This window comes from Heloderma suspectum, chromosome 4 (assembly GCF_057233095.1).
Source record: "Heloderma suspectum isolate Gila_16-S chromosome 4, 16-S_ref, whole genome shotgun sequence".
Lineage (NCBI taxonomy): Eukaryota > Metazoa > Chordata > Lepidosauria > Squamata > Helodermatidae > Heloderma > Heloderma suspectum.
In genome coordinates, this window is record NC_139461.1 from 9,835,213 (window position 1) to 9,849,226 (window position 14,014).

At 45.8% G+C, this 14,014-nt stretch overlaps 1 protein-coding gene across 30 annotated transcripts in view; it reads left to right on the forward strand.

Annotated features, from left to right (window-relative positions):
- The first annotated feature begins 8,163 nt into the window (after nucleotides 1–8,163).
- The window catches only part of TSNARE1 (t-SNARE domain containing 1), a 579,510-nt gene continuing 573,659 nt past the window's right edge, over nucleotides 8,164–14,014 (forward strand). For all 30 annotated transcript variants that reach the window (XM_084848631.1, XM_084848635.1, XM_084848636.1 and 27 more), the window contains exon 1: nucleotides 8,164–8,237. The gene's annotated coding sequence lies outside the window, so the exon portion shown is untranslated. The remainder of the gene's footprint in view (nucleotides 8,238–14,014) is intronic.

Genomic DNA, 14,014 nt, shown 5'->3' on the forward strand with positions numbered 1-14,014 from the left:
CATCTTCTGTACATGGAGTGGGGGGGGGGAGTAAGGTGGCCAGTTATGCATCTCCCCAAATGAGGAAATGTATCATGAAAAAAGAGGATAAATAAGGCCAACCTAGCAAACAGGCCCAGCTTTGCACAGGTTGGGAAGAGTTCTTCATTTGATACAACAAAGCCTTACATACCTGTCTGCAAAGTGTATGAATCGGAAAACTATCTGCTGGTTAAGAAAGTCTGCCGTGTGGTGACTGAATATGGTACTGCAGGCTTCAATCTCACAGACACCTTTAAAGTAATTATAATTGATAGGCTTTGTTCTTCGTCTCCTGGAGACTGTCTTGCACTTCCCCCTCTGTCAGCCATGGCTCCCTTCTTCTCCGCTCTTCCTTCTCTCCCCTCTCACCACATCAACGCCCAACTTTCCTCTTCCATTAACTGGGCAACATGCGCCCTTCCCCCACCCCATGCTGATAATATAGGGTGAGTATCTGATGGCGGACAGAAAATTCACTCTACTTAAAACCATCCCAGACAGAGGCACAACAAATTCTTAAAGTTTCACAACAATCTTAGGCTGGATCTACACTTACTGCCTTTTTTCGCTTCCAATGAGGTTTCACCGCCCGCCTTTCACACTACGCAGGAGCCGCCGTGAATTGGAACCGGAATTTCCCACTTCTGTGCTCCCGCTTTCAATACCCTAATATCCCGGTATTTCCCCTTAACGTGCTCTGATTATCTGCCTTCGCTACCATATCTAATCATAGTCCCCTCCCCTGCCTGTCCATATGCAGTGGTGTTTGTATTTCCCTCTTGTCCAATCACAGCTCTTGACGGCCCCATGTCTTCTTCCGGCTACTGATCGCATAGCTTCCTCAGCAGCCCCCGTTTCATCAGCAACAAGCAAAGGGCTGGATGTGCGCAAGCTTGTCTGATCTTGGATGCTAAGTGGGGTCAGCCCCGGTCAGTAGTTGGATGGGCGACCTCCTGGGAATCAGGCTTCCTGCACTGAGCAGGGGGTTGTTCTATCCCGTCAAATGAGATTAAGTTTTACCCCCTCCTATCCCCTGCTCTGGATGTTTTTTTTTTTTTTTAAATTAAGGCATTATCCTCACAGAATCGGGGCTTCTCTGTGATGGTTTTTTTTTCTAATTCAGGCATGATCTTCGAAGATTCAAAGTTGTGAAGCTTCGAAGATCATGCCTGAATTAGAAAAAAAAAACATTGCGGAGAAGCCCCGATTCTGTGAGGATAACGCCTTAATTTAAAAAAAAAATCCATTGCTTGCTGGCGATGAGCAATTTATGCATGTATGTATTTAGATCACTTGTATCTCACACTTTCTTTCTCAAAAGAAACACACTCAAGACAGCTTAGATCAAATGTAAAACAATATAATAAATCCATTACAAATTAACTCAAACCATTACTTCAAGAAGGATACCTTAGCACTATAAAAGTTTCAGAAAAGCCACACCAAAATGATCAGGGGACAGGAGCAAATCCCCACGAGGAAATCTTACAATGTTTCATGTTTTTTTCACTTACCAAAAAAAGGCGAGGAATGTGCAGTGTGCATGATAGAGGTGCATAAACTTCTGCATGATGCTGAAAGACTGGATAAGAAGACATTTTTCCTCCCCCTCTCATAATACTAGAACGAAGGTCACCCAACTGAAACTGAGTATGGTGGGAGATTCAGGACAGACAAAAGGAAGGACTTCTTCACACAGTGCATAGTCAAACTATGGAATTTGCTACCACAAAATGTAGTGATTTCACCAACTTGGATGGCTTTAGAAGAGGGTTGGAGGAATTCCTGGAGGAAAAGGTTATCAGTGGCTACTCATCATGAGGGCTTTATATTAACTCCAGTATCTGAGGTAGTATGCTTCTTTATACCAGTTGCTGGGGAACATGAGTGAGAGGGTGCTTTTGCACTCAGGTCCTACTTGGGGGTTTCCCAAATGGGATCTCATTGGCCATTGTGGGATCCAAATGCTGGATGAGATAGGCCTTTGGTCTGATCCAGCATGGCTCTTCTTGTATTCTTATAGTTAAAAATGAAGACCATAATATTACAACTTGACAAAGAAGACCAAAAAGCAGTGGTGGCCTGAAGGGTTAGGTGCTTGACATCATCATGATCATCACCATAAATAGAACATCACAAATCTCCCCCTGGCCCCACTCCCAGCACAGGTGGAGGGTTTCACAATCCAGGTAGTACCCCTGAGAAGGCTCTTTCCTCTGTTGCTGGGAGGCATAATAGAGACTTTCCAGCTAATGGCGAGGGCAGTGCATTCTGCACTGATCATATGGGAATCCCAGCCAATCAGTAAACACCACTGCTGCCTTTCAGAGCAACCACTGAAAAATCAAGTGCTTAACATTGCTTCCAAAATAATTTGTGAAAGCTCTGCGCCCCACCTCACTTTAGCTCATCTTTAGGATCTATATATAAAGGCAAAACTGAAGTACTTTGGCCACATAATGAGAAGACAGGATACCCTGGAGAAGATGCTGATGCTAGGGAAAGTGGAAGGCAAAAGAAAGAGGGGCTGACCAAGGGCAAGATGGATGGATGATATTCTGGAGGTGACAGACTTGACCTTGGGGGAGCTGGGGGTGGCGATGGCCAACAGGAAGCTCTGGCATGGGCTGGTCCATGAAGTCACGAAGAGTCAGAAGCGACTGACCGAATAAACAACAACAAAATATGTTCCCTCAGTGGGTCTTGCAATCATGAAATATTGTTTGGAATCTGATTGCTAATATAATGATATGGCAATGCAAACTAAAATAAATCACACCAAACTGATCTGGTCCAATTAATTTTTCCCCCCGACAGGTACCTGCAAAGCCCTCCCACCTGAACATTTCATAAGGGCTGTTAATGCTATCGCTTGATATGGAAGAGAAAGCCCCCTGAACATCCTGGCAGATGCTATTAGTGCTTAATGGGAAGCTATAATGGGGAAAGTGCAGAGTGGAAAGAAGACAACAGCATTTTGATGTCAATGCATGTTTATGGCACCTTTGCCCCTAAGGTGGCTTCCTTTGAAGCAGTGGTGAGAAATGATTTACCAATGCCACAAAAAGACACAGAAAATGTTCTGGTGGTGGCTTGGGAGGTTGTAAAAATGGGATGTTTATGGAGGTTTAGGTGGCCCTCGGCCCTTTTAAAACTTTTTGGCAAGCCCTGTGGATGTGAGATGTTGAATTCCCTAACAAGCGGACAGATTGTCAAACCGTCCTTGTTCAAACAAAATGTCATTTAAAGGACACTTTCAAAAATATCCCTAAAAGGCAGTTCCCATTGTCTGCTAAGCTGTCCACTGATGCCTCACTTTAGGAAACAAAAGTTTGCCGTGGCCTTATTGGAGTCAGAAGCATGAGGGTGACATTCTGATCAAGATTACAATGAGAGTTTAGAAAGAGAAATATTTACTACATGAAGTATGTGCAGTTATTCAGAATCCTTTATATGCATTGCCTTGCCTTAGGGAACAATCCTATCCAGATGCCTGTCAGCCTCCAAATTTGGAGGCTGGCAGGCATCCTATGCAGAGTAGGAGGAGCACAGAGCTGATCTTTGGCTCTGTGTTTCTCCCGCTCTGCATTTTTGCTGGATGGGCATTTTTGCCCATCTAGCTAGGGCTCTGCGGAGGGGGAGGGAAGGAGGCTGGGAGGGCTGGGGAGATCTCATATCCCCGCTTCCTCATTCCCCTCCCCTTCGTGCCCATAGAATCGCCGTTTTCCCCTCCTCCCTGAGGTAATGCTTGCAGCCTTGGAGAGGCAGCCAGCATGGTTCTCTCAACACTGGCTGCGAGGGGAGCTCAGACTCCTGGGTCCAAGGTCGGAGCGCAGTCTCCGACCTCGGATCCAGGAATCTGAACAATCCTATGCCCCCCCCCCCTCCCGATGCTGTCTAGGGGCCATAAGATTGCTGTGTTACCTAATTACTTAAATAAATGGCAATTCTTTTTACTAAGTGGCCAGTAACACAAATTAAGGCTGCAATATTTGCTCTGCCCTAACCTCAGTTCTGATATATGGCTGATATTTCTTTCGGTTTGCATAGAGTTATACAGTGCGGTTCAGTAGCCTGTGCAATCCAAAGTTTGAATCCTTCCTGCACCATAAACTCAAAAAAGGACTTGAGGGCACAATCCTATTCAGATAGACGGCTGTCTCCAAACTCGGAGGCGACCGCCTATCCCATGCAGGGCAAGAGAAGCATGGAGGGGATCATTCCCTCTGTACTCCTCCTGCCCTGTATTTTTGGCTAGACAGCTGATTGTGGCTGTCGAGCCGCGGGAGGGCAGAGCAGGGGAGGAGGCTGCCATACAATACACTAGATGTGTCGTACAGGCATTTCCGCTCTCCCTGCCCCAGAATGCCTCATTTTGGCTGCTCTGCACTCCTCTTTGAGTGCAGAGCTGTTCCACGCTGCCTGCGAGGCAGTGCAGAAGGGGGGGGGTCAGTGCAGAAGGGGGGAACACAGGCTCTGAGGTCGGTTCCCGGAAAACCAGATATCCTGTGTCCGTCTAGCTGCTGACTAGCAGCCATAGGATTGCTCCCTCCAAGACACTATTTCTCTCTCTCTCTCTCTCTCTCCCCTTCCACTCTCAGCTATTTTGCTCATTATGCAGTATGAGGAAATATTAACCTGCTGTACAGGATTTTTGTTTCAGGATTAGGATTACAAAACTCTCTAAACGGCTGTGGGGGAGATGTACAGGAGGAGTAAGGAGTTATGCTTTACTAGTGGCTTCTGAGCAGGGGGTTGGACCCCAAGGCCCCTTCCACCTCTATCCTTCTATGTGGCTAGTATTGGTTGCCAGTTGGGTACTCGTAACATGGGATGTAGTTTCCGTTGCATAGACTCCATGTGTCTCTTCCAGTGAACAGACAAATCTGGGATTTACCAGATACACCATGCAGCTCCAAGGTAGTGGTGAAGCTGGAATAACCATGGCATAGGATACCATATTGCCTAAAGAATGCATCAAGTCAGGGCATGGTCCTCAACAGTTGTAATTTCCCAGCGTTTTGCAGCTAGAGTGAACATGGAAAGCCCTGAACGCAACAAGTTACACTGAAAGGGTTTTTTTGGTGAACTGATTCCATTTTAATCCCAGCTTTCCTCCAAAGAGCTCAGATGGGCTTTATGGTCCATCCCCTCCTCCTTATAAAGCCCAATCATACTTCGGGTGAGGCTGGGAAAGAGTGGCTGGTTGAGCTGAGACTTTTTGAACAGCTGGTGAGGTGGATAAACCTTAAACTTGGGCTTGAGTTCAAGTTTATCCCTATACCCCCCCTGCAAACAAAACAAAACATTCCTCATGGATACATCACACTTAACTTCCATGGGCTGACATTTATACAATTAACTCTTCCCAGCACCCCCAGCCAGGAAAGCTGATATAATGCTTTTTGAATGGTGCCAGTGAATTTATCATACAGGATATCAGAATATATTATCTGGATAGGAGACTTTCTAGTAAGCTTACACACATACCCTTGAGTTTCATGATAAGGAAAATTGGGACATATAAAAGAAGTGGGAGCTACAACAAAGAAGGCCAGAGAAAACCTAAGAACATAAGAAGAGCCCTGCTGGGTCAGACCAAGGGTCCATCTAGTCCAGCATTCTATTCACATAGTAGCAAACTAGCTGTTGACCAGGAACCCACAAGCGGGGCATGAGTGCAACAGCACCCTCCCACCCATGTTCCCCAACAACTGGTGTGCATAGGCCTACTGCCTCTGATACTGGAGGTAGCATAGAGGCATCAGGACTAGTAGCCATTGATAGCCTCCTCCTCCAGGAATTTGTCCAACCCCCTTTTGAAGCCATCCAAATTGGCTAAAATTGTGGTAGCAAATTCCATAGTTTAACTCTGCTCTGTGTGAAGAAGTCTTTCCTTTTCTCTCTCCTGAATCTCCCACCATTCAGTTTCATAGGATGACTCCGGGTTCTAGTATTTTGAGAGAGGGAGAAAAAATGTCTCCCTATCCACATTCTCCACACCAGGCATAATTTTGTACACCTATACCATGTCACCCCTATTTTTTAAAAAAAATATACCAGCACAGGCACCATGAAGAACCTTTCAAAAAGCAGCATGACAGAGAAGGCAGAGGCAACCAAATCTTTATTACAACAAAACTTTTTGTTGTTGTTGTTGTTCAGTCGTTCAGTCGTGTCCGACTCTTCGTGACCCCATGGACCATAGCACGCCAGGCCTTCCTGTCCTGCGCTCTCTCCCGGAGCGTGCTCAAGTTCATATTCATTGCATCCGTGATGCTATCCAGCCATCTCATCCTCTGCCGTCCCCTTCTCCTTTTGCCTTCAGTCTTTCCCAGCATCAGGGTCTTTTCCAGAGAGTTTTCTCTTCGCATTAGGTGGCCAAAATATTGGAGCTTCAGCTTCAGTATCTGTCCTTCCAAGGAGCACTCAGGGTTGATTTCCTTTAGGATGGACTGATTTGACCTCCTTGCAGTCCAGGGGACTTGTAAGAGTCTTCTCCAGCACCACAGTTCGAAAGCATCAATTCTTCGGCGCTCAGCCTTCCTTATAGTCCAGCTCTCACAGCCATACATTACTACTGGGAAAACCATAGCTTTGATTAGACGGACCTTTGTCGGCAAGGTGATGTCTCTGCTTCTTACTATGCTGTCTAGGTTGGCCATAGCTTTCCTCCTCCTCCCTAATAAGCCCTTTTTAATTAGGAAAGCAGTTTCGGAGACATTTTAATCCCAGACATGCTGCCTTGGAGCTAAAAAACGTTTTGCCTCTGCTGTTTTGTATTGCTTGTATTGTCTGTTATTCATTTTCTTTTGGGTTTTTTAAAATCATTTTTATATTTTTCTAAGGGCAAAATCCTCTGCACAGAAAAGAAGTCCTACCACTCCAGGCATTCCCCAGCCACCCATTCTGGCTGGGGAATGCTGGGAGCTGTAGGACTTTTTTCCCCCTGTCTAAACATACATAGGATTGCACCCTACGGTGCCTTGTGTAAAGTTTCCTGAAAGCTATTTAATAATAATAATAATAAACATTAAAGATCATAATAGAAAAAAATGTCCAAAAGACAGAACTAATTTTAATTAGTATTTCACCACATTTCCAAAGTAATAACATTTAAATAAATAATGTTTAAAAAGAAGAGATTTAACATGAATTGAAGCCAAGTACTCTAAGGGTTGCAGGCCTTTTCCATGTCTGAACATGCACAGGGTTGTGCCCTTAGTGGGTTAACTTGTATTTTTTTATATAGTTTTATATTTGGTTTTGGCATTTATTTATTTATTTATTTATTTTTTCATTGCATTGCATTGCATTGCATTGCATTGCATTTCTATACCGCCCAATAGCCGAAGCTCTCTGGGCGGTTCACAAAAATTAAAACCAAACGGCACACATTTGCAGCTACGTGGTCTGCTTAATAAAGCCCCTTTATTAACCCCTTTATTTAATTTTATTAAATTTCCCCAGTCTATCCTGTAGATCAGTGGGAGCTGACACATCAGCTTATGAGCCGAAGGGTGTGGCTACACTCCAAGGAAAGAAATTACAACCTGAAATTGCAAGCTGCCCAAATGTTGGCATATATTAAGTAATATTACGCAGGGCACTGAAGCCTCAGCCCCCTGGCAAGTCAGAATCCAGCACTGGCTTCTGAGACTTCACCAGTCAGCGACTTTTCTCACTTTCGAGGCTCGATTTGCTGTCATAAGGGCTAGAAACTTGGTATCTTAAAAAAAAAAAAGCAAAAAAAAAGCATGTAAGCAAAAATGATCAGGATGCTGAATCTTCATACCTGGTACAATTTCCAAATGTGTGTAGCATAGTTGCAACGTCGACGCGGCTCTGCGTAAAGCCCCTTTATTAATAAAGCACCCTTCATTATTGCCGCCGTTAACGATAGTTTTATGAATGAAACCCCCGGCGGCGCGCCTGCGGAGGGAGCCGCCCGGGGCCGTATTGGGCGAGGCGCCCTCTTCCCCCCGCGCGCTGCATGCTGGCCGTCGTAGTTCCGCCCGCCCCCTTTCCCGGAGCGAGCGCAGAGGCCGCGAACTACAGCCAATGAGACGCCGCGCAGCTGGGACGGGGCGGGCCAGGGCGGTTGCCCGCGGCGTTGCCCCTCTGTTTTGCCCCCGCCGCTCCGCGCACGCGCAGGGCGTCGCCTTCCCGCCAGGGCTGCTCCCAAACTCCGTCGCGCGCTCGCGCCCCTGGGGCAGGTGAGGAGCTGCGCGCGCAGTGGAGCCCTTTGCAAGGGGGGGGGTGCTTGCGTGAGTCATGGCCCGGGGGTCCCCCCCCCCTCTCTCCCCAGGCCAGAAAGGGGGAGGCGGAGGTCGTGGGGGGCCAAGAGCGGCGTCCCGCGGGAGCACTCGCCTGCCAGTGCAAGAGAGGAGCCATTTGCCGCGGGGTAGAGGCCGGGGATGTGTCTGCCTTTGCCGTGGGGCTGGCAGAGGGGCTGGGAGAAGGGTGGCCCAGCGGAGTGCGTGCTCCAGCTTTCCACCCTCCGCAGATATTTTGGACTCCAGCTGCCATCAGCCCCTAGCCAGCGTGGGCCAATGATGAGGCATGCTGGGAGTTGCAGTCCAAGAGTCTAGCGGGCACCAGGGGTGCGTGTGTTGTTGGGGGGGGGGGGAGTTGAAGGCTGCCCGAGCGTCGCCTGATGAATCGTTGAGGGCAGCGTGGTTTGATTCTGCCGAGGTCCAAAGCGCCCTCCTCGCCGAGCCTTTCAGAGGGGAGGGCTCGTGTGTATTAGTAGACCCGTGATAGCTGCCACCCCCACTGCCACGCGCCGCCTTTTCCTTTTGTGCTGTAGCCCTTATTCTGGACCGCCCAGAGAGCGTTGGGGATTGGGCGCTGGAGAAATGCGATGAATGAATAAACATCTTGTTGTTGTTTATACATTTATGCTGTGTTACATTATTGCTTTTATATTGATCTTACTGTTGATTTGCGATTGATTGATTGATTGGCTGATTGTACCCTGCCTTTCTACCAAGAAAAATGGCACTCCAGGCAGCTTTGAGGATCCCTGACATGTCGCATTCATGGTTTCACGCTTGTATTATCGGGGTGTGTGTGGTTTACTTATTGTTGCATGGTGTAGCAAATACTAAATTGCATTATAGTATTACAAGGATGAACCTTCACAAGGCTCTGGCTTGTGTGCTCTTCTCTTTCCTCCGCAGCGGTTATGAGAAACAGATCAAAAGTTTCCGCTTTCACTTCTGAACTGACTACGCGTCCTGCATTGTGTCCGCACTTGGGGAACTGATCTGTTTGAACTCTGCTTAGTTGAAATAAACCAGAATGAAACTGTGGCTCGTTTTCATAACACAAAACAATGGTTTACTGTTCCATGTGAATTTGGCCTTTATCTTAGTGCTTAATGTTACAATTTTTTTCCCCTCCTGCACTGTACATTGCTTTGAGGGCGCTTTGGGAGCAGGAAAGCAGCCTATTAATCTTAAAATAACTAAATATTAATTATCACCCTGAACCCTCTACTAGAAGGATGCTTCTCTGCTTTCATATATTGGGCCTAAAAGATGGGGCTGTTGCAGAGCCGACGGCCCCCTTGTATTGCTTTTCAGCAGTTCTCTGGCTTGTGTTGCACAGTCCAATCATGTGGCTCGCGGAGATTCCACCCGGGAGTAGCTGTCTAGGAGGATCTTTACTATTATTATCTTTACCTGAGCTTTGCCATTTGCTCATTTCTCAGAGTATAGATATTTACTCTGCAAGCAAGCAGACATTTCCTTTCCATCTTATAAAAATAAACTGCCCTTCCCAGTATCTGCCTGCCATCCCTCCTTCTTAGAAAAGTTCTGGACACTGAATTGTCTCAAGTAGACAGAGGCACCTGTGCAAGGACACACAGGCTTTCTTGAGCGAAAAGAAAACAAGATAAAAGAAGAGTGTGAGTTACTTAGGGTGCAATTCTATGGATGTTTAAACAGAAAAAAAAGTCCTACAAAAAATGTGGCATGCTGGCTGGGGAATGCTGGGAGTTTTTTCTGTCTGAACTTGCCTAGAATTGAGCCCTTAATTGTTTTAAGGTTGGAGTAATGCAGCTGAATTATGCAAGCAACATATGAAAAGCAGCAAAAGTAAAATCAAAAGCAGCAGCACTGTTATGAGCATTGGAAAGAGGCGTAAATGCTCTCTTTACGTGGAAATAAACAAGTTTTAGTGATTAGATTATGCAGTTAGTATGCATCGTGGTTGAAAATAGTATGAAATATTTCTGGAGAAACTTGATTGAAATCAATTATTTAAATTTGCCCTTTTCTCTTAGGGCGTAATCCTATGCATGTTTAGACAGAAAAGCAATCCTAAAAGTCGCGTGCTAGCCAGGGCATTCTGGTAATTGTAGGCCTTTTTTTCTGCCTAAACATACGTACATAGGAATGAACCCTTAGGGCATAATCCTATCTGTATGCCTGTCAGTCTCTGAACTTGGAGGATGACGGGCATCCTATGCAGAGCGGGAGGAGTGCAGATGTGATCTTCACCTCCACGCTTCTCCCGCTCTGCATTTTTGCTAGATGGGCTTTTTTGCCTGTCTAGCTAGGCCTCTGCAGAGGGGGAGGAAAGGAGGTTGGGGATAGCTTGTATCTCCACTTCCTCATTCCCCTTCCCCCCCTACCCATAGAACTGCCCACTTTGCGACCTCGGAGAGGCAGCCCGGTGCAGTTCTCTCCGTGCGGAGGGGGAGGGGGGAGGAGTTCGGACTCCTGGGTCTGAGGTTGGAGAGCTGTCTTGGACAGTGGATCCAGGAATCCAAAATAACCTGTTGCCTCCCAACCCCAAGATGCCATCTAGGGGCCATAGGATTGCTCTCCCCATAACTTAAATTGCCTGGATTTAAAGCAAGGGTGAGAAAAGTGTGGTCATCTAGATGTTGATGGACTGCAACTCTTATCAGCCCTAGTCAGCATAGCCAATGGTGAGGGATGATGGGAATTGTAGGCCAAAACATCTAGAGGAAACAGCAAGAGGGGAAGGCACTTCTGTGTCCCAAAGGAAAAGAGAAAATATTTTCAGGTGCCTCAAAAAACATTTATGCCCTTTCCCCAAATGTGTCATAAAGAATCCTTCCAGTGCTGCTTCTGGCTTAAAATGTCCATTCCTGCACTAGAATATGTTGGGAACCAGGATATATACATATCTATCTGAGAGAGCCACGGTTTCAATTAGGCCTGGAAAGACCCGAAATCGGTCTCCACTTCGCTGTCAAGCTTGCTGGGTGACTTTGGCCAAACTGCTTTTTCTCAGCCTAATCTACTTCGGAGGCTTTTTGTGTTGATAATTGAGGTGGGGGAGAAACCTGAGTTTCTTGGAGGAAGGGCAATGTAATAAATAAATAAATAAATAAATAAATAGATAGATAGATAGATAGATAGATAGTAATATATATTTAAAGGACTGCCTCTCTCAGCAAGATCCTGCTTTAACCATGGAGGTCCAGCTCCATATCTCACCAGCTTCAGCGGTACAGTTGGTGGGAACACAGGACAGGGCATTCTTAGTTGCTGCACCCAGAACTATGGAACACTGTCCTGTGGGAGGTTTATCTAGCATTTTCCTTACTGGCCTTCTAACACCTAGTAAAGATGGTACTCTTTTTTTTTTACATGCCTTTCATATTAACTATGGTGTCCCCTGATTGGCTGATTCTGTTGCTAATTTTGCTTCTGTTCCTGATATTTAAGATTTTGGCCAGGTTCAGATGCAATGCTATCTCATGTCATAGCATTACAAGAATGAGCCTTCTTTTTATCCCTTCTGTGCATGAGAAAGAGATGAAGATCTCCCGTTTTCATTTCCGCACTCACCACAGTTGACCGTTGCAGCTTGTTTGAATGGTGGTTGCTTGAAACCAACCAAGCTCAAACCATGGTTCATTTTCTTAATGCTAAACAATGGCTTAGCATTGCATCTGATCCTGGCCTTTATATCATGTTTTGTAACCTTATGGTTTGTTTTGTATTATGCGCCCCCACTATACGGTGCTTTGAGGGCACTGGGAGATCTGGGTTCTAGTCCCCACTCGGCCATGGAAGCTCACTGGGTGACTTTGGGCCAGTCACAGACTCTCAGCCCAACCCACCTCACAGGGTTGTTGTTGTGAGGATAAAATGGAGAAGTTGAGGATAATGTAAGCCGCCTTGGGTTCCTTGCAAGAGGAAAAAAGGCGGGGTATAAATGCAATAGATAGATAGATATATAGATAGATAGTGATTATCGCCCTGAACAGACTCCCCCCCTTGAGGGGTTCTTCTCTATGTGCATATGTTAAGCCTAAAAGATGGGGACGGGTTGCTGAACTGAGGGCACCATTGCATTGCTTTTTAACAATTCCCTTTCTTGTGTAGTAGGGATTGTCTACATGTCTTTTATTTCGCTTCCTGTAGTAACGAGGTGGGGCTCACATACCTTGGAATCTGTCTTTACAGCATTGAGGGCTAGAACCTTGATAAGTTTGGGGGGGTGTTAAAGTAAGCTGAGCTTCCTGGAATGCTGAATTGTTGCCCAAGGTTCTGTGCTTATGATGGTGGAGTTGCAGCACACCTTTGGGGTTGGACTTGATGGCCTTGTAGGCCCCTTCCAACCCTATGATTCTATGATTCCACCTCATAGGAGCGTATCACATTTCATTCACTCCGGAAACTCTTATGATGCTTTATAGCTGGAACGTCGTGGGCATGTTTTACTCTGCCGTCCGTGCTGTTGTGTCTCCATGGGGCTTGGAGGCTAGGTGCCTGATATCACGGACTGGGGATTCTCTGACTCTGGCCAATTGTGCTGGTGTGGTTTCCTGTTTTGCCACACTAGGCCACAAGATAAGCTGTTTTGCCTGTTTCATTTTTAATGATGGTGCTGTGTTATTCTTTTGGTTGGTGAGCCATGTGGAGGGCTGCTGGAGAACTGAAAGCTGGTTTTGTACCTAGACAACCCCTCCTCCACCCCTTACAAAACCCAATACTTTTAAAAATACATAGATAACCCAAATTCTTTGCCAAGAATCCAAACCTTGTAAAACTAAATACATTATGTAAAGTAAGCTAATATGCATTGATTTGCTCCTTTATATTTTCATAGGAAGGATAAAAGTATTGAAAATAATACTTCTCTTTTGCATGCTTTATTCATCTTCTGGTAACAATGGGGTGACCCAACAGTTATGCCTGGCACAGCAGTCTTTCCCACAGACCTTGGAATGTATTTTTACAGGCTTGAGGGCTAGAACCTTTTTTTTTTTTAAGTTAGCTGAGGTTCTCAGAATACTGAATTGTTGCCCAAGGTTCTGTGTTTATGATGGTGGAGTTGTATCATATGTGCAGCCTGGTGGGATTTATGTGTGGAGGTGGGAAGTCCCTGTTTGTTTCAAAGACAGCATCCCTCCTCTTCATGTGCTGAAAAAAACTGCTTCTCACATGACCCTTGCATAGCCACACGCCGATGTCTGGATTTCAGAATAGCTGGTGCCATTTGAGGTTGCATCAGTCAAAATGTCTGTTTCTGAGCCTGATAAAGTTATTTTGTTTGTGAACCACCCAGAGAGCTTTGGCTATTGAGCGGTATAGAAATCACAGAAAATAAATAGATAAATACATACAAATATGCTTGGAGCCTTCAAATATATAAGAGTGATGTCAGAACAGGGGTGGCAATTGTTCATTCCATCTAGAGTAGACAGTTTGAAAAGCAATTGGGTTTAACCAAAACCTACCATCTCTTCATTTAAAGGTTAGAAGGGGTTTCCTGTTGGAGGCATGGGAAAAGCAGCCACATTTTGAATTTCCCATCTTGGGTGGGGGTGGGGGTGAGGACACTTTCAGAACTAGTCTGGTTGGACTTCTGTCGGGTGATTGTATTGCTGCATGTTGTCTATATACTTTGCAGCCTTAAAGACTTAACGGTGAAAGTGGAGAGTCTCAAAATGCTGCATTCTTTACCCAATAGTGTGCAGTGAGATTGTGTGCAATTGTGTGCA